The sequence below is a fragment of the Hylobates moloch genome, unplaced genomic scaffold (genome assembly GCF_009828535.3).
Source record: "Hylobates moloch isolate HMO894 unplaced genomic scaffold, HMol_V3 SCAFFOLD_5, whole genome shotgun sequence".
In the NCBI taxonomy this organism is placed as follows: Eukaryota; Metazoa; Chordata; class Mammalia; order Primates; family Hylobatidae; genus Hylobates; species Hylobates moloch.
The window spans coordinates 110,242,710-110,265,886 of record NW_026652280.1 but is presented as its reverse complement, the minus strand read 5'-3'; the positions used below and the strand labels follow the sequence as shown (position 1 = coordinate 110,265,886).

The following is a 23,177-nucleotide window of genomic DNA, read 5'->3' as shown; positions in this document are numbered from 1 at the left end:
CTCTTATTAATAAATTATATCTTCATGTAAATAAAAGCACTGCTTAGGAGAGGGAGGTAGAGGAGGAGTATGAAAAACAAACGAGTATTTACTAGAAGGGGGGCAGTTGTTCTTGGATAAGCCATGTCCATTCATTTTAGAAGAAGGCATCCTGGCCTTCATTATTTACCAGTCTCTGTGCTAAGTTCTTAGAAGAGATTGAGATGGAGAAAGAACACAGGGCTTGGCCTGAATTCACAGGCTGGCAGGATAGGCTGACACATAAATGTTACTGTACAGGAAGGAACCAATTGTTATATGAAACTGTGGTAAAAATGATTCCCTCTGCCTGAGGGGAAAGTATTTTGTTTAGGGAGAGGGTAATTTTTCTTATTAGAGCTCATTTATTTTTGAAGGAATTGATTTTTAAAAGTAACAACTAATATTTACGTGGAAATGTGGAACTTACAGAATTGTAGTAATTGTAGGTTTATCAATGCTATTCTCTTTTAAAAGTTAGGAAAACAAAAACAAATAATAGAGATTGCAACTTTGCCGCTAATAAAACATGATCCAGTTATTTTTGAGACTAATAAAATCATAAGTAGTAAATAAGAGACAAAAGTAACGATCATTTAATTTTAGTATTGAAAACTCTGCTGATTCTGCGAGTAAGAAAATATGCTGGTGTGAGTACCAAGAATAGGAAAACATTTGCCCGGGAATTGTCTTTTTGTTCCTTTCTAGGAAATTGTCTTTTATTTTATGAAAAGAAAGCAGATAGGTCAATATAATTATGTCTTTCATGGATCTGGGAATAGATCTCAATTTTCGACTCTTTTTATACTTACTTTTCCTGTTTCCTGAAATTATTTACATATGACTCATTTTTCTCTTTATTTTGAAGAAGATACAAGCTCTAATGCCTAGACTGAGTGGGAATGATATTTTCTGGAAAAACACTGAGAGCTGCATTTCTAAAATGTAAAAACATAGTTTTCTTATTTCAGATAAGAGTGACTGGATTGAATGTCTACTTAGTAATCTGGATGAATTCTATTATAAATCTTTACCCCTGTGAGTTGTATTGAGATTTGAGAATATTATGATAATGTAATGATATAATAATATATATGAAAAATTATGTTCAGTTCCTGTCTTAGACTGTATGCCAGTGTAAATTCTATATGGTATTACTATTTAAATGTAAAAGATGAAATCATAAAAGTACTAAAAAAAGGATTGAATATATAATCAAGAAAGCCTTTTCTAAGCATGTCGCATAAAACAGAAACTACAAAAAAAGATGTCAGTTTTCCTGTATATTATTGTTAACCTCTGTATTAGTCTGTTCTCATGCTGCTATAAAGAACTGCCTGAGACTGGGTAATTTATAAAGGATAGAGGTTTAATTGACTCACAGTTCCACAGAGCTGGGGAAGCCTCAGGAAACTTACAATCATGGCAGAAGGGGAAGCAAACACATCCTTCTTCACATGGTGGCAGGAAGGAGAAGTGCCGAGCAAGGCGGGGAAAAGCCCCTTATAAAACCATCAGATCTTGTGAGAACTCACTCACTATCAAGAGAACAGCATGGGGGTAACATCTTCCTGTACCCACTCTCCAGAGTGTATATATTTGTATGCTTTTTGAGCCAGCAACTCATTTCCAGCAATTTATTCCAAATAAATTTTCAGAGCTATATATTAAAGTTTATTTACAATAATCTTGGGGTTGTTTATAATAGGGATAATTTGGAAGCAATCTAAAGCAGTTCTGTCTAACAGAACTTTCTGTAATGAGGAAAAGATTCTATTATCTGTATTATCCAATACAGTAGTCACTAGCCACGTGTGACCATTGAGCACTTGAAATGTTGCTAGTATGGTTGTGGAATTACATATTAAATTTTAATTTAATTAACTTACATTTAATTAGCTACTTGTAGCTAGTGCTTCTGCATTGGACAGGGCAGTTTTTAAACGTCTTGTAATAGGGATTTGGTTAAATACATTTTGGCCTGTCTGGATATAGTATACTATGCAGCTGTTAAAAGTTATATTTTAGAATACCTGACATAGATAAATATGACATATCTAGAAAGATATTTAGAAAAGGAGAGGAAACACTATAGAAATAGAAACCAAAGTGTTATGTGTGGTTTTCTCTGAATTTGTGTTTTTATTTTCTCCTTTTCATTTACTGTTACTATCCAGATTTGATTATGAACATCTATTACTTTTGATGTTAGCTTAAAAACATTTTTAAATAAAAAGAGAATCCCATTTTCCATGCCAGTATAAGGATACTCAAAAAAGTAAATCACAGTTTGAGAATTGCCAGCCTTAAAATGATCAAAAGTAGAGCATTGATGACATGGAGGCAGGAGAGTCGCTTGAACCCAGGAGGTGGAGGTTGCAGTGAGCCGAGATTGCGCCACTGCACTCCAGCTTGGGTGACAGAGCGAGACCCTCTCTCAAAAAACAAAATAAAACAAAACCAAATCCAAAAAACGGAACTCTTTCTCTTCAACGTTGTGTTGAGAAAACTGAATAGCCATGTGAAAAATAATGAAGTTGAACCCTTACTCTATATTATCTACAAAAATTAACTAAAAACAGATCAAAGACTCTAAATTTGAGAACCAAAACTGTATGTAAAACTCTTAGAAGAAAACATAGGGGCAAATCTTCATGACCTTTGATTTGACACTGGATTCTTCAATATGACACCAAAGGCACAGGTAACAATACAAAAATAAAAGGTAAATTGGATTTGATTAAAATTGAAAATTTTTGTGCATCAAAGGATACTATCTATGAGAAAGAAAGACAACCCACAGAATGAGAGAAAATATTTGCAAATCACATATCTTATAAGGTTCTATACACAGAATATATAAAGAACTCCTACAACTCAATAACAGAAGGCAAACTACCTACAACTCAACAACAGAAGGCGAACTACCAAATTAAATAATGGGTGAGGACTTGAATAGTCATTTCTGCAAAGAAGATACGCAAATGGAAAATAATTACATGAAAAAGATGGTTAACATTAAAATACAAATAAACTCACTGAGATACCACTTCACAGCTACTAGGAAGACTGTAATCAAAAGGATGAAAAATAAGCATTGGCAAGGATGTGGAGTAATTGGAACCCTTGTACACTGGTAGTAGGAATGTAAAATGGTGTAGCTGCTGTGAAAACCTAGCAGTTTCTTAAAAAGTTAAACATAGAATTACAGTATGACCCAGCACTTCATCTCCTCTGTATATACCCAGAAGATTTGAAAACAGAGACTCAAACAGATACTTGTAGCCCAGTGTTCATTACATTATTTATGATATCCAAAAGGAGAAAGTAACTCAAATGTCCAACAGATGAATGGATAAACAGTATGTGAGTATAAACATACAATGGACCATTACTCAGCCATAAAAAGGAATGGAGTTCTGATACATGCTATAATATAAACAAAACTTGAAAACATTATGCTAATCAACAAAAGCCAGCACAAAAGGACAAATATTGTATGATTCCACTTATATCAAATATCTAGAGTTGTCCAATTCATAGAGACAGAAAGTAGATTAGAGTTGACCAGAAGCTTTGGATGAGAAGAAAGTGGAGAAGAAAATGGAGAGTTATTGCTAGAGTTTCTATTTGCAGTGATGAAAAGTTTTGGAAATAGGTAGTGGTGATGGTTTTACAGCACTGTGAATATAATTAATGCTGCTGAATGATACACTTTCAAAATAGTTAAAATGGCAACTTTTGTTTTATATACATTTCATCACGATAAAATTTACAACAAAAAAGATAACTTTTATTCCTCTGTTTTTTTTCCTCACAAAATACAAATTACTCTGTAATGTATTCACTCTCAGCAGTTTTTAATTTCAATGTTATAGAAAAAGCCATTCACTGGTTATTTTGGCAGAAGATCTTTAAAATCCTAGCGAGCTGCCCTGATATCCTTTTAGCAGCTGTAGTCCTTACAAAATTGGCCAATTTGTTCCTTGTAATGTTTTTGTATATTTTATATCAGCCTCTGAAAAGTATATCAAATTTTATTATTATCTTTGGCTATATACATCTGTCATATTTATAAATAGTCTGCAAAACAAACATTTAATTGAACTGAAATTTAACAATTCAGCTTTGGCTAACTGTATTATAATTAGAGTAATGATGATGTCTGTGACATGCACATAGCAATCACAGAGAATAATTACTGGTAATTACCTTCAGGAAAAGTACTTGGCAACAGATGTAAAAGAATATAGTAAGAAACCTAGATTTAAAGGCAAATTACTAGTTTTTTTTTTTCTTTTCTAAAACTCTTTTTTTTGCTAGTTTTCTAAGCATGATACTTAGCCTATGTCATTTAATGATTAAAGTGAAGAAAATACAGGAAATCAGTCATTACTGATTCATTATTTTATATTACTAAATTTATAATTGTGGAAAAAACAAGAATGGATATGTTATTTTGAGTTAGAAAATGAATTCTGATTGTCTTGCTTAATAATTTAGATAATTTATTTAACTTCTCTATGCATCTTTCTTTATCTGTTCTCATTGTACTTATTTAATAGAAAATTCATGTGGGTCATATTTATAATATATTTGAAAATGCTTCAAATTAGTTTTTATTCTAGAATTTCCCATAAGAAGACTTCAAGAAATAGCTTCTGTTAGAAACCTGCTATTAACTGTATAACATGTTGAAATAAATCATATGAATCATTGCTATTTAGGAGTATTTTATAATATGTCAATCAATTTCTGAATATCAAAAGGACCTTAGAGTGACATGGTTTATCAAATTTCACATGTAGGCATATACTCTACAGGAAAGAGAAGTAGCTTCAAGTTCCTTAGTGGTATCCTTTTGCTTTAATGTAATTTCAGATGGTCTGTAAAGCAAGATGGACAGAATTCTCACTTGAGAAGGTTTTTTTTTTGTTTGTATATTTTGTTTTTATTGAAGATAATTGACAAGAAAATGTAATATTCTCTGTTCAATAATAAGGTTAATTTTGTTTTAATATGATTTGTTATTATAACATTTCTAATTCACATTCTTCCTTTTGCACTCAGTGAATATATATACTCTGTTAAAAGTTAAACAAGGCATATACCATAAGGTGTCATATTCAGACACTGACAAGAAACCGGATCAGGTTTTGAGAAAACTAATGAAGGAACAAGATTACTTTTATTCTGTTAAAACTGTCTATAAAACACATTGTAATAAATAGGCTAAATTAGGAAAAGGAAAGGCTTAAAGCAGAAGGACATACTAGAAAGCTAATATAATACGGATCTGGATCTAGGATAGCTGTCTGTGGGAGTGGTAGTCATCATAGATTTTATCTTTTCCTTTGTTTCCTACATTCATTCTTCACTAAGTCTTGTCAGTTCTAACTATTTCTAAAATATTCGTTTCCCCATTTTAACTGTACCTTTTTCCATTTGGAATACCTTCTGCCTTCTCTATGTCCTCTTATCAATAAATTCCTACCTATTCAATGAAAACAGAAAAGGAAAATTCTAAGTTAAATAAACTCTTTAAATATAGTAATCTCTCTTGCAACCACCTGTTAGGGAAAAGGAAAAATATTAGGGTATATATATATATATAAAAATACCCATTAAAAGATTAATATCAATTTTATGTGTGATAGTATTATAGGAATATATTTTCCCTACAGGATGTTTGCATTCATTAATTTCACTGGTACTAAATATCAACCACTGTTCCAGATGCGGGTATATAGATGTGAACAAGTAGACAGTGCCCCTAATACCCTTGGAGAACTTACATTCTGTTACATTCTGCTGGAGAGATATGAAATAAACAAATATATGATGTGATGTAATATAATGGTAAGAATTTCTTTTTTCTTAAAGCACGTTTAGTTTCTAGGACAATACATTCTTTTGCTTTTCTCATAGCCTTACTTAGCTTCATGCTTCACTCAGTCTTTTTATTATTATTATTAGTTTTCTCCTTTACTCCTAGCCTCTTAGTGTTGGAATGCCCTAGAGCAAGCTCGCCCAACCCAGGGCACTGGATGGCTTTGAATGCAGCCCAACAAGAATTGATAAACTTTCTTAAAACATGAGATTTTTTTTCACAATTTTTAGAAAGCTCATCAGCTATCATTAGCGTTAGTGTATTTTATGTGTGGCTCAAGAGAGTGCTTCCAGTGTGGCCCAGGAAAGCCAAAAGATTGGTGGATAACCCTGCTGTAGAGGTCAGTCCTCCATTCTCTCTTCTCTCCAGTGTCATAGTTTTAAATACCATTTACATGCTGGCATCTCAAATCTAGAACTCTAGTCCTCACCTTGTCCTTGGCCTCTGTACTCATATATCCAATTATCTACTTGACGTTTTTACTTAAATATCTTATAGATACCTGAAACTTAATATATCTGTAAATGAGCACTTCATAATAATTCTATCCACCTCAAAACCTGTTATTCCTCCAGTCTTTCTCATTTCAGTTAATGGCACGTCTATTCTTGCTCATGCTATAAATCTTGTTGTCGACACTTTACTTCTTTATCTCACACCCCACTCCAGTTTCTCAGCAAATTCTGTTCTGCCTTTGAAATATGACAAGAATTCAGCTGCCACTACCCTGAGCCAAGTCACCATCTCTTGCCTGGATTGTTATAATAGCATCCTAATTGGCCTTTCTCTTTCTGCCTCTGCCCCTTTCAGTCTATTCTTAATACAGGAGCCAGTAATTTTTTAAAAAGTAAGTCACATTATGCCATTTTGTGCAACTCTTCATTACTTTTCATGTCAGAGTAAAAGCCAAAGTCCTTTTGGGGCCCTGTGATCTGGCTCTTATTGTCTATTTTCCTTCATTTATTCTTCTCCAACTACTTTGGCCTTCTGTCATGTGTTGAATCCATTAGGCGCTTCTCCACCACAGAGCTATTGCAGCCACTACTCCCTTTGCTTGGAATGATTTTCCCAGAGATATTCACATAGCTCAATCCCTCACTTTCTTCAGGTTTTTTTACTCAAAAGTTACCTTTTCAATGAAGTCTTCCCTGGTCACCTTACCGGATAGGCAGAAGTACAGAAAATTGAAAGATATGTTTTATACATTCCTTCCACCGAGTGGTCCATACTTTCTCTGTGAATTAGAAGGCATTTAACTGCTGATAGCAGAGAAGAAGGTAGAGCAGTAGAGGACTTAAGACAAATAACAAATATCTTCTTCAAGAAATAGGAAAGAACACTAATGAAGGAGTTATAGAAAAGTTGACAGGCAGTGTTGAGGCTCATGTTGATGGTGAAAATGGTAAATTTGGAGATAATAGTAAAACAGACTGACAGCTGGGCTGATCCACAGCTGATGTTTCACTGGTTGGGTACAACAGGAGAATGGTGGAGTAAGCGTCTTGAATGGTTAGACAAGAGGGATTACCTGTTGCTTCCTTTCCTATTCAACCTGACTGCATAGGATCCAAACTTATTTGAGAATATATGTATGTATACTTTTCTCTTTCTATTTTATCTAACAAATCCCAAAACTCGTATCAACCCAGCCACCTACTTTTCCCATTTACGTACAGAGTCAACTAAGCATTGCTGGTAAAAATAATAGGACAGGTTAAAGTTACTATAAACGTACAATTTCCAGTTTTATGTGGATCACCAGTATTCCATGAGTTTTTTTTTTTTTTGCTTTGATCAATTTACTTTCCTATTCTTTACTCTCCTTAAGTCTTCTGTGTAACCCCTCTATCCATCTCCAACTCTTCTTTTGACCATTTCTTTATTCTCAAGTTCCTAGGCAATTTTAGTTTAGATATATCTTTAGTAAAAATAGTATTTATATAGATTTTAAAAATTTCGGTTCGAGAGTCTCAGTGTTTTAAAAACTGAGTCAAAACAACTAAATTGGTGGAGGTTACTGATAGATTTGGACTAATTCCAAATATCCTTTGGTTTTGTTTGTTTACTTTTGAAAAACTGCTTTATTAAGATATAATTTACATATAATAAACTGTACATATTTAAAAGTACAACTTGGTGTTTTAAAATAGGTGTACACCTATGGAAATCATGATCACAATCGAAATAGTGAACATATCTATCACCCTTTTCCTCATACCCTTTCGTGTTCCTTCTCTCAACCTCCTCCCTTCCCCCTCCCCCAAAACAACTACTGATCTGCTTTCTGTCATTAAAGATTGGGTTGCCTTTTCTAGAATCTTAGATAAATGGCATCCTTTATTTGTACTCTTTATGTGGCTTCTTTCAGCATAATTATTTTGAGATTGATCCATGTTGTGTATATCAGTAGTTCTGAGTGGAATTCCACTGTATGGAATACCATAGTTTGTTTATCCATTCTCCTGTTGATGGACATTTAGGTTGTTTCCGGTTTGGGGCTATTGCAAATAAAGCTGCTATGAACACTGACTTACACACCTTCATATGTTTTCATTTCTATTGGGGAATGCTTAGGAATAGGCTGCTTTTATCAAATAGTAGATGTGTATGTTTAACTTTTTAAAGGAACTACCAAGTTGTTTTCCAGAGTACATATACCATTTTACATTGCTATCAGTAGTGTTTCTCCATATACCTGCCAACCCTTGATATAATCAGTCCTTTAATTTTAGCCATTTTATTTAATTTTATTTTCTTTTTTGAAAAATTATACGTGAAGTTCTGAGGTACATGCACAGAACTTGGTTTGTTACATAGGTATACACGTGCCATGGTGGTTTGCTACACCCATCAACTCGTCATCTACGTTAGGTATTTCTCCTAATGGTATTCCTCCCCTAGCTCCCCATCCCCTGACAGGCCCCCAGTGTGTGATATTCCCCTCCCTGTGTCCATGTGTTCTCATTTTTCAACTCCCACTTAGGAGTGAGAACATGTGGTGTTTGGTTTTCTGTTCCTGTGTTAGTTTGCTGAGAATGATGGTTTCCAGCTTCATCCATGTGCCTGCAAAGGGCATGAACTCATCCTTTTTTATGGCTGCATAGTATTCCATGGTGTATATGTGCCACATTTTCTTTATCCAGTCTATCATTGATGGGCATTTGGATTGGTTCCAAGTCTTTGCTATTGTGAACAGTGCTGCAGTAAACATATGAGTGCATGTGTCTTTACAGTAGAATGATTTATAATCCTTTGAGTATATACCCAGTAATGGGATTGCTGGGTCAAGTGGTATTTCTGGTTCTAGATCCTTGAGGAATCACCACACTGTCTTCCCCAATGGTTGAACTAATTTACACTTCCACTAACAATGTAAAAGCATTCCTATTTTTCCATAACCTCTCCAGCATCTGTTGTTTCCTGACTTTTTAATGATCGTCTTTCTAACTGGTGTGAGATGGTATGTCCTTGTGGTTTTGATTTGCATTTCTCTAATGACCAGTGATGATGAGCTTTTTTTCATATGTTCGTTGGCTGCATAAATGTCTTCTTTTGAGAGGTGTCTGTTCATATCCTTCGCCCACTTGTTGATGGGGTTGTTTGTTTTTTTCTTGTAAATTTAAGTTCCTTGTAGATTCTGGATATTAGCCCTTTGTCAGATGGATGGATTGCAAAAATTTTTTCCCATTCTGTAGGTTGCCTGTTCACTCTGATGATAGTTTCTTTTGCTGTGCAGAAGCTCTTTAGTTTAATTAGATCCCATTTGTCAATTTTGGCTTTTGTTGCCATTGCTTTTTGTGTTTTAGTCATGAAGTCTTTGTGCATGCCTATGTCCTGAATGGTATTGCCTAGGTTTTCGTCTAGGGTTTTTATGGTTTTAGGTCTTATGTTTAAGTCTTTAATCCATCTTGAGTTAATTTTTGTATAAGGTGTAAGGAAGGGGTCCAGTTTCAGTTTTCTGCATATGGCTAGCCATATGTTTTCCCAACACCATTTATTAAATGGGGAATCCTTTCCCCATTTCTTGTTTTTGTCAGGTTTGTCAAAGATCAGATGGTTGTAGATGTGTGGCGTTATTTCTGAGGCCTCTGTTGTGTTTCATTGGTCTATATTTCTGTTTTGGTACCAGTACCATGCTGGTTACTGTAGCCTTATAGTATAGTTTGAAGTCAGGTAACATTATGCCTCCAGCTTTGTTCTTTTTGCTTACGATTGTTGTGGCTATATGGGCTCTTTTTTGGTTCCATATGAAATTTAAAGTAGTTTTTTCTAATTCTGTGAAGAAAGTCAATGGTAGCTTGATGGGGATAGCACTGAATCTATAAATTGCTATGGGCAGTATGGACATTTTCACGATATTGATTCCTCCTATTCATAAGCATGGAATGTTTTTCCATTCGTTTGTGTCCTTTCTGATTTCCCTGGGCAGTAGTTTGAATTCCTGGACACATACACCCTCCCAAGACTAAATTAGAAAGAAGTCGAATCCCTGAATAGACCAATAACAAGTTCTGAAATTGAGGCAGTAATAGTCTATGAACCAAAAGAAGCCCAGGACCAGACAGATTCACAGCCAGATTCTATCAGAGGTACAAAGAGGAGCTTGTACCATTCCTTCTGCAACTAATCCAAACAATAGAAAAAGAGTAAAATCCTTTGTAACTCATTTTATGAGGTCAGGATCATCCTGTTACCAAAACCTGGCAGAGACAAAACAAAAAAAGAAAATTCCAGACCAATATCCCTGATGAACATCGATGCAAAAATCCTCAATAAAATACTGGTGAACCGAATCCAGCAGCACATCAAAAAATTTATCCACCATGATCAAGTCGGCTTCATCCCTGGGATGCAAGGCTGGTTCAGCATACACAAATCAATAAACATAATCCATCACATAAACAGAACCAATGACAAAAACCATGTGATTATCTCAATAGATGCAGAAAAGGCCTTCGACAAAATTCAACAACCTTCATGCTAAAAACTCTCAATAAACTAGATATTGATGGAACGTATCTCAAAATAATAAGACCTATTTATGACAAACCCACAGCTAATATCATACTGAGTGGGCAAGAACTGGAAGCATTCCCTTTGAAAACCGGCACAAGATAAGGATGCCTTCTCTTACTACTCCCATACAACATAGTACTGGAAGTCCTGGCCAGGGCAGTCAGGCAAGAGAAAGAAAGAAAGGGCATTCAAATAGGAAGAGAGGAAGTCAAATTCTCTGTTTGCAGATGATATGATTGTACGTTTAGAAAACCCCATCGCCTCAGCCCAAAATCTCCTTAAGCTGGTAAGCAACTTCAGCGAAGTCTCAGGATACAAAATCAATGTGCAAAAATCACAAGCATTTCTGTACACCAATAATAGACAAACAGCCAAAATCATGAGTGAACTCCCATTCACAATTGCTTCAAAGAGAATAAAATATCTAGGAATCTAGCTTACAAGGGACGTACAGGACCTCTTCAAGGAGAACTACAATTTTAGCCATTTTAATAGATGTGTAGTGGTAACTCATTTTGGTTTTAATTAGCAGTTCCCAAATGACTAATGATGTCGAACACCTTTTTTAATATACTCTTTGCTATCCATTTATCTTCTTTAATGAATTATCTGATCAAATGTCTTGTCTACTGCCTATTAAAAAACAGATTATTTTCTTAATTGTTGAGTTTTGAGATTTCAGTATATATTCTGGATACAATTCCTATATCAGATATATTCTTGGAAGGTATTTTCACCCAGTCTTTTAATTCTCTTAATAGTGTTGAAAACAGAAGATTCTAATTAGGAAGTCCATTTTTCCAGTTTGCTCTTTATGAATTATATTTTATGTCATATCTAAGAAATCTTTGCCTAACTCAAGCATGCCTAACGCAAGCACACAAAGATTTCTTCCTATGTTTTCTTCTAAAAGTTTATAGATTCAGGTTTTGTATTTACATCTGTGAGACATTTTGAGTTGATTTTTCTATAGGGATCAAAGTTTTTTTTTTTTTTTTACATATAAATATTCTATTATTTCAGCATCATTTGTTGTAAAGGCTTTCCTTTTTTCACTGCATTGCCTTGTTAAGCTTTGTTAAGAATCAGTTGTACATTTAAGTGTATGTTTATTTTTAGACTCTATTCTGTTTGTCATTAAATCTATACAATCAACACAGTGTATACCATCCTGTTTTGATTAGTGTAGATTTATTATAAGTGAAGTCAAATAGTGTTAGCCTTCCAAATTTGTTCTTTCTCAATAGTCGTTTTTGCTCTCTAGGTCCTTTGCATTTTCTTTCTTTCTTTTTTTTCTTCTTCAACTTTTATTTTAAATTCTGGGCTACATGTGCAGGATGTGCTTGTTACATAGGTAAATGTGTGCCATGGTAGGTTGCTGCACAGATCAACCCATCACCTAGGTATTAAGCCCAGCATCCATGAGGTATTCTTCCTGATGCTCTCCCTCCCCCTGTACCTCCCAACAGGCCCCAGTGTGTGTTGTTCCCCCATGTATCCATGTGTTCTCATCATTCTGCACTCACTTATAAGTGAGAACATGTGGTGTTTGGTTTTCTGTTCCTGTATTAGTTTGCTGAGGCTAATGGCTTCCAGCTCCATCCATGTCCCTGCAAAGGACATGATCTTGTTCCTTTTTATGGCTGAATAGTATTCCATGATGTGTATGTACCACATTTTCTTTATGCAGTGTATTATTAATGGGCATTTAGGTTGATTCCATGTCTTCGCTATTGTGAATAGTGCTGCAGTGAACATAAGCTTGCATATACCTTTATAATAGAATGATTTATATTCCTTTGGGTATATATCCAATAACAGGGATTACTGGGTCAAATGGTATTTCTGCCTCTAGATCTTCAAGGAATCACCACACTGTCTTCCACAATGGTTGAAATAATTTACATTCCCACCACCAGTATAAAAGTATCCCTTTTTCTCTGTAACCTCACCAGTATTTTTTATTTTTTGACTTTTTAATAATCATTCTGACTGGTGTGAGATGGTTTTTCATTGTGGTTTTGATTTGCATTTCTCTAATGATCAGTGATGTTGAGCTTTGGATCAATTTGATCAATTGATCAGTTTGGGATTGATTTTGATTGAATCCTTATTCTTATTGTGCATTATTTTTTTTGCCTCTGCATGCCTGGTAATTTTTGACTAGGTTCCAGGTGCTGGATTTTTTTTATCCCTAGAAATCTTCTTGAACTTTGTTTAGGTATACAGTTAAGTTACTTGGAAATAATTTGACCTGTTTCTTGTTTTGCTGTTAGGATTTTTTAGGTGAATCTGGTGCATTGCTCAGTGAGGCAAGATCTTCCTGAGTACTCTACTAAATGTCCTGTGAATTATGAATTTTTCTTGTCTGGCTGGTATGAACATCCACTGTTACCAGTAGGCTTTTTGTAAGCACCAGGCAGTGTTCCCATCAGTCCTTTCATGTGGTTCTTTCCATTTTCACTGCAAGTGCTGCTCAGTACTCTGCTGAATACTGAAGGGAGATCCTTTGCAGATCTCTGGGGTTCTCTTTCTGTGCACATTTGTTCTCTCTGGTATACTGTCCTATAAACTGTAGCTCCCTCAGTCTTTCCAGACTCAGCCTTATTTCTGAAACTTAGAGAGTCCATAGGTCTGTGCCTTAATTTTTTCTCTGTGCCTTTGCCTGAAAATTTTCTTGATGCAATAATTTACAGGCAATAATGGGACTCACCTTGTTTGTTTTCCATCATTTAGCGATTACTTCCTCTGTTGTCTGATGTTTATTGTCTTGAAAACCAGTGTTTCATGTATTTTGTCCGAAGTTTTTGGTTGTTTTAGGTTTCAGGCTAAGCTCAAGTACCCATTACTCTATTTTAGCCAGAAGCACTTTTTTTAAAAAAAAGTCAATTCCTATTATGTTATTTTTCCTCCTATTTACTGGGCATTCTTAAAATATCCTACCCCATGCTGCTTCATTTTTTTACTCATTTGAGTATTTGCATATATGTATATTTCCATCTTTTTCTAACAGTTGCCCTTGAATTTTAACTTATATCTTGTTTATATTTTTTCTAACAACATCTAGACTTAATCATTACTGTATCTTCCCTCTTAACAACATGAAAACTTGTGTACTTTCACTGCCCCATTGCCTAGCCTTATCATGAAGTTGAGGTTCAAAGAGTTAAACCCTCTGTTCATTATTGCTTTTTGCACACTCCATTCTATTCTTCTAGATTTTTTGCTTTAATTTTTAGAACACTTCCTCTAGGAGTTTCTAATGGTTTGTTACCTACACCTTTCCCTCAACCCCGCCCAGATGACCCAAGTCAAGGTGAAAGAAAAGATCCTTTTGCAAGAAATCTCTTTACCTATAAACTCATTTATTTGCCCACTTGATCTTCTGTTTCTCCAGTCTCAGAGAATCCAGCATCCACTGTTCTGCCCAGTATTTATCCATTGACCTGTGCTCTGGATCCTATCTTCTCTCAACTGTTGAACTTTTTCTTTTTTGGTGTTTGCGTTTACTTATGCTATATTAAACTTCTTGGTTCCTTTCTCATAGCCAGTAGGTCCCTCTCTCTACTTCAACTGTTTTTCAATGCCATAGATTCCTTCTGGCAAATATTATGTACCTCTTCATGTCTTGGTGAAGCCTATTTTAAAAAAAAGGAAATAGTCTATTTTTCTTGTTTGCCTTCTGTTCACTTCTCAGTACATTGCATTCTGGGCTCTGCTTCCCATCACTTCACTAAAAATAATTTGACCCTCTTACTGTCCTATAGACTAGTCCAAAAAAAGGACAATGTATTAGGTATTGCTGTATAACAAACCCCTCTAAAATTTAGTAGCTTAAAACAATTTTTTATTTCTCTGGAATCAACAGGTTGCCTGAGTAATTGTGCTGATCTGGCTTGGGCTTTGCTTATCTTATCTGGATTTGTTCATGTGTCTGCAGGTAGATGACAAGTTGGCTGAAGGCTAGCTTGGTATTGCCTAGTCCACTGGGGAGGACTCAGCTCTGCTTCATGTGGTCTCATCATCTATCAGGAGATACCATGCTTTTTACATAGTAGTAACAGTTCCACAAAAAGAAGTGGAGCATGCAAGGCCTCTTGAGGCTTAGGATTGAAACTGGCACACTGTTACGTTTTACCAGATTCAGTTAAACAAAGCAAAATGCAAGGCCAGTCCAGTTTCAAAGGATGGAAATTTGTTTCATGTTCTTTATGCAGCTTCTTAAATGTTGATGTTCCTAGGAATTTTTCTTCTAACCCTTTCCATTTTGCCTCACCAACCTCATCTCTTTTTACAGGATGACAAAATTTGCCCTATATATTGGTGACATCCAAATCAGCAATTAGCAAACTATGGGAGACCAGCCTGTGGCCTGTTTTTATATGGCCCACTAGCTTAGAATGGTATATATATATGTATGTAGATATAAAATACTTTAAGTTCTAGGGTACATGTGCACATGTGCAGGTTTACATAGGTATACATGTGACATGTTGGTTTGCTGTACCCGTCAACTCATCATTTACAACTCATCATATGTCTTTACAGTAGCATGATTTATAATCCTTTGGGTATATACCCAGTAATGGGATTGCTGGGTCACCTGGTAATTCTAGTTCTAGATCATTGAGGAATTGTGACACTGTCTTCCACAATGGTTGAACTAATTTACACTCCCACCAACAGTGTAAAAGTGTTCCTATTTATCCACATCCTCTGCAGCATCTGTTGTTTCCTGACTTTTTAATGATTGCCATTCTAACTGGCGTGAGATGGTATCTCATTGTGGTTTTGATTTGCGTTTCTCTGATGACCAGTGATGATGAGCATTTTTTCATGTGTCTGTTGGCTGCATATATAGACATATATATATGTCTCAAAAGAAGACTCTTTTGAGAATGTCTGTTCATATCCTTTGCCCACTTTTTGATGGGGTTGTTTTTTTTTTTTCTTGTAAATTTGTTTCAGTTATTTGTAGATTCTGGATATTAGCCCCTTGTCAGATGGGTAGATTGCAAAACTTTTCTCCAATTCTGTAGGTTGCCTGTTCACTCTGATGGTAGTTTCTTTTGCCATGCAGAACTTCTTTAGTTTAATTAGATCCCATTTGTCTATTTTGGCTTTTGTTGCCATTGCTTTTGGTGTTTTAGTCAGGAAGTCCTTCCCATGCCTATATCCTGAATGGTATTGCCTAGGTTTTCTTCTAGGGTTTTTATGGTTTTAGGTCTTAGGTTTAAGTCTTTAATCTATCTTGAATTAATTTTTGTAAAAGATGTAAGGAAGGGATCCAGTTTCAGCTTTCTACATATGGCTAGCCAGTTTTCCCAGCAGCATTTATTAAATAGGGAATCCTTTCCCCATTTCTTGTTTTTGTCAGGTTTGTCAAAGGTCAAATGGTTGTAGATGTGTGGTGTTATTTCTGAGGCCTCTTTCTGTTCCATTGGTCTATATATCTGTTCTGGTACCACTACCATGCTGTTTTGGTTACTATAGCCTTATAGTATAGTTTGAAGTCAGGTAGCGCGATGCCTCCAGCTTTGTTCTTTTTGCTTAGGATTGTCTTGGCAATGCGGGCTCATTTTTGCTTCCATATGAACTTTAAAGTAGTTTTTTTCCATTTCTGTGAAGAAAGTCATTGGTAGCTTGATGGGGGCATTGAATCTATAAATTACTTTGGGCAATATGACCATTTTCATGATATTGATTCTTCCTATCAATGAGCATGGAATATTCTTCCATTTGTTTGTGTCCTCTTTTATTTCGTTGAGCAGTGGTTTATAGTTCTCCTTGAAGAGGTCCTTCACATCCCTTGTAAGTTGGATTCTTAGGTATTTTATTCTCTTCGTAGCAATTGCGAATGGGAGTTCACTCATGATTTGGGTCTCTATTTGTCTGTTAGTGGTGTACAGAAATGCTTGTGGTTTTTGCACATTTATTTTGTATCCCGAGACTTTGCTGAAGTTGCTTATCAGCTTAAGGAGATTTGGGGCTGAGACGATGGGGTTTTCTAAATACACAATCATGTCATCTGCAAACAGGGACAATTTGACTTCCTCTTTTCCTAATTGAATACCCTCTATGTCTTTCTCTTGCCTGATTGCCCTGGCCAGAACTTCCAACACTATGTTGAATAGGAGTGGTGAGAGAGGGCATCCTTTTCTTGTGCCAGTTTTCAAAGGGAATGCTTCCAGTTTCTGCCCATTCAGTATGCTGTTGGCTGTGGGTTTGTCATAAATAGCTCTTATTATTTTGAGATGCATTCCATCAATACCTAGTTTATTGACAGTTTTTAGCATGAAGGACTGTTGAATTTTGTCAAAGGCCTTTTCTGCATCTATTGAGGTAATCATGTGGTTTTTGTCATTGGTTCTGTTTATGTGATGGATTACGTTTATTGATTTGCATATGTTGAACCAGCCTTGCATCCCAGGGATGAAGCCAACTTGATTGTGATGGATAAACTTTTTGATGTGCTGCTGGATTCGGTTTGCCAGTATTTTATTGAGGATGTTTGCATCGATGTTCATCAGGGATATTGGTCTAAAATTCTCTTTTTTTGTTGTGTCTCTGCCAGGCTTTGGCATCAGGATGATGTTGGCCTCATAAAATGAGTTAGGGAGGATTCCCTCTTTTTCTGTTGTTTGGAATAGTTTCAGGAGGAATGACACCAGCTCCTCTTTGTACCTCTGGTAGAATTCAGCTGTGAATCCATCTGGTCCTGGACTTTTTTTGGTTGGTAGACTATTAATTATTGCCTGAATTTCAGAGCGTGTTATTGGTCTATTCAGAGATTCAACTTCTTCCTGGTTTAGTCTTGGGAGGGTGTATGTGTCCAGGAATTTATCCATTTCTTCTAGATTTTCTAGTTTATTTGCATAGAGGTGTTTATAGTATTCTCTGATGGTAGTTTGTATTTCTGTGGGATTGGTGGTGATATCCCCTTTATCATTTTTTATTGCATCTATTTGATTCTTCTCTCTTTTCTTCTTTATTAGTCTCACTAGTGGTCTATTTTGTTGATCTTTTCACACAACCAGCTCCTGAATTCATTGATTTTTTGAAGGGTGTTTTGTGTCTCTCAGTCTTTCGGTTCTGCTCTGATCTTAGTTATTTCTTGCCTTTTGCTAGCTTTTGAATTTGTTTGCTGTTGCTTCTCTAGTTCTTTTAATTGTGATATTAGAGTGTCAATTTTAGATCTTTCCTGTTTTCTCTTGTGGGCAATTAGTGCTATAAATTTCCCTGTACACACTGCTTTAAATGTGTCCCAGAGATTCTGGTACATTGTATCTTGGTTCTCATTGGTTTCAATGAAGATCTTTATTTCTGCCTTCATTTTGTTATTTACCCAGTAGTCATTCAGGAGCAGGTTGTTCAGTTTCCATGTAGGTGAGCGATTTTGAGTGAGTTTCTTAGTCCTGAGTTCTAATTTGATTGCACTGTGGTCTGAGAGACAGTTTGTTGTGATTTCTGTACTTTTACATTTGCTGAGGGGTGCTTTATTTCCAATTATGTGGTCAATTTTGGAATAAGTGTGATGTAGTTCTGAGAAGACTGTATATTCTGTTGATTTGGGGTGAAGAGTTCTGTAGATGTCTATTAGTTCTGCTTGGTGCAGAGCTGAGTTTAAGTCCTGGATATCCTTGTTAACTTTCTGTCTCATTGATCTGTCTAATATTGACAGTGGGATGTTAAAGTCTCCCATTATTATTGTGTAGGAGTCTAAGTCTCTTTGTAGGTATCTAAGGACTTGCTTTATGAATCTGGGTGCTCTTGTATTGGGTGCATATATATTTAGAATAGTTAGCTCTTCTTGTTGAATTGATTCCTTTTCCATTATGTAATGGCCTTCTTTGTCTCTTTTGATCTTTGTTGGTTTAAAGTCTTTTATGAGAGACTAGGATTCCAACCATTGCTTTTTTTGCTTTCCATTTGCTTGGTAGATCTTCCTCCATCCCTTTAATTTGAGCTTATGTATGTCTCTGCACATGAAATGGGTCTCCTGAATACAGCACACTGATGGGTCTTGACTCTTTATCCAATTTGCCAGTCTGTGCCTTTTAATTGGGGATTTAGCCCATTTATATTTATGGTTAATATTGTTATGTGTCAATATGATCCTGTCATTGTGATGTTAGCTGGTTATTTTGCCCATTAATTGATGCAGTTTCTTCCTAGCATCGATGGCCTTGACAATTTGGCATGTTTTTGCAGTGGCTGGTACTGGTTGTTTCTTTCCATGCTTAGTGCTTCCTTCAGGAGCTCTTTTAAGACAGTCCTGGTGGTGACAAAATCTCTGAGCATTTACTTGTCTATAGAGGATTTTATTTCTCCTTCACTTACGAAGCTTAGTTTGGCTGGATGTGAAATTCGGGATTGAAAATTCTTTTCTTTAACAATGTTGAATATTGGCCCCCACTCTCTTCTGGCTTGTAGGGTTTCTGCTGAGAGATCTTCTGTTAGTCTGATGGGCTTCCCTTTGTGGGTAACTCGACCTTTCTCTTTGGCAGCCCTTAACATTTTTTCCTTCATTTCAACCTTGGTGAATGTGACAATAATGTGTCTTGGGGTTGCTCTTCTCAAGGAGTATCTTTGTGGTGTCCTCTGTATTTCCTGAATTAGAATGTTGGCCTGCCTTGCTAAGTTGGGGAAGTTCTCCTGGATAATATCCTGAAGAGTGTTTTCAAACTTGGTTCCATTCTCCCTGTCATTTTCAGGTACACTAATCAAACGTAGATTTGCTCTTTTCACATAGTTCCCTATTTTTTGGAGGCTTTGTTCATTTATTTTCACTCTGTTTTCTCTAACCTTGTCTTCTTGCGTTATTTCATTAATTTCATCTTCAATCACTGATATCCTTTCTTCCACTTGATCAAATCGGCTATTGAAGCTTTTGATCAAATCGGCTATTGAAGCATCACAATGTTCTCTTGCCATGGTTTTCAGCTCATCAGGTTATTTAAGGTCTTCTGTACACTGTTTATTCTAGTCAGCCATTTGTCTAATCTTTTTTCAAGGTTTTTAGCTTTCTTACAAGGGATTTGAACATCCTCCTTTAGCTCAGAGAAGTTTGTTATTAACAACCTTCTGAAGCCACTTCTGTCAACTTGCCAAAGTAATTCTCCATCCAGCTTTTTCCCATTGCTGGTGAGGAGCTGTGATCCATTGAAGGAGAAGTGCTTCGATTTTTAGAACTTTCAGCTTTTCTGCTCTGGTTTCATCCCACCTTTGTGGTTTTATCTACCTTTGGTCTTTGATGTTGGTGACCTACAGATGGGGTTTTGGTGTAGATCACGTTTTTGTTCATGTTGATGCTATTCCTTTCTGTTTGTTAGTTTTCCTTCTAACAGTCAGGTCCTTCAGCTGCAGATCTGTTGGAGTTTGCTGGAGATCCACTCCAGACCCTGTTTGCCTGGGTATCACCAGTGGAGGCTGAAGAACAGCAAATATTGCAGAACAGTAAATATTGCTACCTGATGCTTCCTGTGGAAGCTTCGTCCCAGAGGGGCACCCATCTATATGAGGTGTCTGTTGGCCCCTACTGGTAGGTGTCTCCCAATTAGGCAACACGGGGGTCAGGGACCCACTTGAGGAGGCAGTCTGTCTGTTCTCAGAGCTCAAACGCCATGCTGGGAGAACCACTGCTTTTTTCAGAGCTGTCAGACAGGGATGTTTAAGTCCGTAAATGTTGTCTGCTGCCTTTTGTTCAGCTATGCCCTGCCCACAGAGATGGAGTCTAGAGGCAGTAGGCCTTGTTGAGCTGCGGTGGGCTCCGCCTAGTTCGAGCTTCTCGGCTGCTTTGTTTACCTACTCAAGCCTCAGCAATGGCAGACACCCCTCCCCAAGCCAGGCTGCCACCTCTCAGTTCGATCTCAGACTGCTGTGCCGGCAGTGAGCAAGGCTCTCAGGGCGTGGGACCCACCGAGCCAGGCATGGGAGAGAATCTCCTTTTCTGCTGGTTGCTAAAACCTTGGGAAAAGTGCAGTATTTGGGTGGGAATGTCCCATTTTTCCAGGTAGTCTGTCACAGCTTCTGTTGGCTAGGAAAGGGAAATCCCCTGACCCTTTGCGCTTCCCAGATGAGGCGATGCCCCGCCTCACTTCAGCTTGCCCTCCCAGTGAGATGAACCAGGTACCTCAGTTGGAAATGCAGAAATCACCCGTCTTCTGCATTGATCATGCTGGGAGCTGCAGCTCTCAGCTGTTCCTATTTGGCCATCTTCAATACTACCAGTGGTTTTTATATTTTTAAAGGGTTGTTTAAACAAACAACATAGTTATCAGCAACTCTAACAACAAAGCAGAGGGATATGCAACAGAGATTGTGTGCTATTTTGCCCTATTAAAAATAAATTCTGGCCGGGTATGGTGGCTCATGCCTGTAATCCCAGCACTTTGAGAGGCTGAGGCAGGTGGATCACGAGGTCAGGATATCGAGACCATCCTGGCTAACATGGTGAAACCCCGTCCCTATTAAAAATACAAAAAATTAGCCAGGCGTGGTGGCGGGCATCTGTAGTCCCAGCTACTTGGGAGGCTGAGGCAGGAGAATGGCGTGAACCCAGGAGGCAGAGCTTGCAGTGAGCTGAGATTGTGCCACTGCACTCCAGCCTGGGTGACAGAACGAGACTCCATCTCAAAAAAAAAAAAAAAAATTTCCCCCATGTTAATCAGTATTTCATTACTGATCTTTCTTGGTTTATAAACTTCTATCTGTACGTGTACAGGATATTTGTGTCTGAGTATTTTGCGGTACTTTAAACTCCATATGTACAAAATTGAGTTCAGTGTCTTTGCTTTAACACTTTCTCCTCTTAATTTCTTATTTCACCCACATTCTACATAGTCTTCCTGGCTTATGCCAAAAACGTGACAGTCTGATGAGATACCAATCCACTGTTTCCACTTTTTTAGTAACACATAAATCTTCATTTCTTATTATCCTTAGTTAATTTAGGCCTTCAGTTCAATGTTACCCATTACCAATTCGACCTTAGTACTTCTTGTATAATCTAATAATTTTCTTCCCATGCTTAAAATGTATTTGATATATTAGGAGTAGGGTGTAGGCTGAAGCCAGAATGTGGAGGATTAAGGAGCAAGTAGATTATGAAAAAGAAGCAACATTTAAGTTCAGACTCTTGAGAGAGGAGCAGAATGGAATTGTGCATTCAAGTATTTCTATAAGATACATTCTTACTACAGTCAGCTGAGTGGTTTGAAATATTTTATGTAGAAAATTTAAAAGCTCTAGGCACAAAGATAACATTTACAGAAGATTTAAAAACTCCAAAAGGGAATCTTTAAATCAAGATTTTTATGCATTTTTCTGATAATCTACGTTAATGAGATTTTATAAGTTTTTAAAAATTATCTTCATAATGGATATTTAATGCAAATAATTGAATGTAGTACAATTTTAGTATTGGGCAATTAGGAAGGTGTTTAAAAATGTATACATGGAAATTTTATTAAAACTTGAAAGAATTAATACTTCAGATGTGATTTAATATATTCATTCAGCAAACATTTTTGTTGAACCTGTATTTGGTATTATGCTAGCTATTAGTATTTATCCCATAATCCATTATTTGTTTTCATAAACTCAAAAAGAGTGAGAGTTCAAAACTTCATTTATTTTTTTAAAAAATACAGTCCAGCTGATTTTTTTTTTTTTTTTTTTTTTTTGAGATGATGTCTCACTCTGTCACCAGACTGGAGTGCAGTGGTGTGATCTCGGCTCACTGCAACCTCCACTTCCTGGGTTCAAGTGATTCCCCTGCCTCAGCCTCCCTAGTGGCTGGGACTACAGGCGTGCACCACCACACCCGGCTGATTTTTTGTATTTTAGTAGAGGCAGGGTTTCACTGTGTTGGCCAGGATGGTCTCCATCTGCTGACCTTGTGATCTGCCTGTCTCAGCCTCCCAAAGTGCTGGGATTACAGGTGTGAGCCATTGTGCCCAGCCCCAGTCTAGTTGATTTTAATAAAACAAAAAGTACCTTAAAAGTTATTATAATTGAAATGTTACTTATACTAGAAAATAGAAATTTAGCTGTTTACTTAATAATTGTGTATAAGCATACATTATTATCAGAAATGTGCTAGGTAGGTACTGTAGGGCATGTAAAGAAGCTTAAGCCAATGAAATTAGTGTCTGTTGTGAAGTTGTTTATAGTTTACCAGAGAGTTAATTTTCTTTAATTCATGTTTCTTAGAATATTAAGTAAGACTTTTCAGATTCATTATCTGATTTTT

At 36.4% G+C, this 23,177-nt stretch overlaps 1 protein-coding gene across 2 annotated transcripts in view; it reads left to right on the top strand.

Moving 5' to 3' along the window:
• Positions 1–23,177, top strand: part of MAN1A2 (mannosidase alpha class 1A member 2) — a 176,262-nt gene that overhangs the window by 104,067 nt on the left and 49,018 nt on the right. The window lies entirely within an intron of this gene.